This window comes from Vombatus ursinus, unplaced genomic scaffold, assembly GCF_900497805.2.
Source record: "Vombatus ursinus unplaced genomic scaffold, bare-nosed wombat genome assembly UNPS02000749.1, whole genome shotgun sequence".
Taxonomy (NCBI): domain Eukaryota; kingdom Metazoa; phylum Chordata; class Mammalia; order Diprotodontia; family Vombatidae; genus Vombatus; species Vombatus ursinus.
Window position 1 is genome coordinate 10,370,813 of NW_020940527.1, and position 799 is coordinate 10,371,611.

The following is a 799-nucleotide window of genomic DNA, read 5'->3' on the forward strand; positions in this document are numbered from 1 at the left end:
GTCTCCATCTCTCTCTCTGTCTCTCTCTCTCTGTGTCTCTGTCTCTCCCCTCCCACCCTCCGTCTCTCTCTGTCTCTGTTTCTCTCTGTGTCTTTGTCTCTGTCTCTCTCTCTCCCTCTAGTTCTCTCTCTCTCTCTCTCCTCATCCCAATATAAGTATATATGTCTCCAGCAGTGGTATCTCTAAGCTCCACACCAGAATTTCCAACATCTCGTTGGTCGTCTTCATTTACATGTACCACCAGCACCTCAAACTCAACATAGTCAAATTGAAATGCATCATTTTCCCCAGTCAAAACAACCCTTTCCGCTGACTTTCTTATTTCTGTTAAATAATTTGTCCTAATCATTCAGGCTTCAGACCTCTGTTATCTTCGGTTAGACATAGAGTGACGCGATCTGTCACCAAGTCCTGTGAAGGGGTAGCTCTTTCAACTCTCTCACAAGTCCTTCCCCTCGCCCCTCCCCATCCCTACTACAACTGCCCTCATGACCTGGACTAGTATGATAGCCTCCTAGTAGGTCTTCTTTCCTCCAGTCTCATCTCCCCATTCCATTCTTCATTCTTAATAATGCCTGTTGTTTTTACAACACATTTCCAAATATATTCCTTCTCTTTCCCCTAGTAACAAAGATTTCAAAAGAAAAAGAAAAAAACAACAATTCAACAAAACCAACGAATACTCTTGCCATTTCTGACAGTATGTGAAATATTCCACACCCATAGTCCCCCACTCTGTAGCGAAGGATGGAGATGCATTTTCTTAACTCTTCCTCAGGGCCATATTTGGCCTTTATAG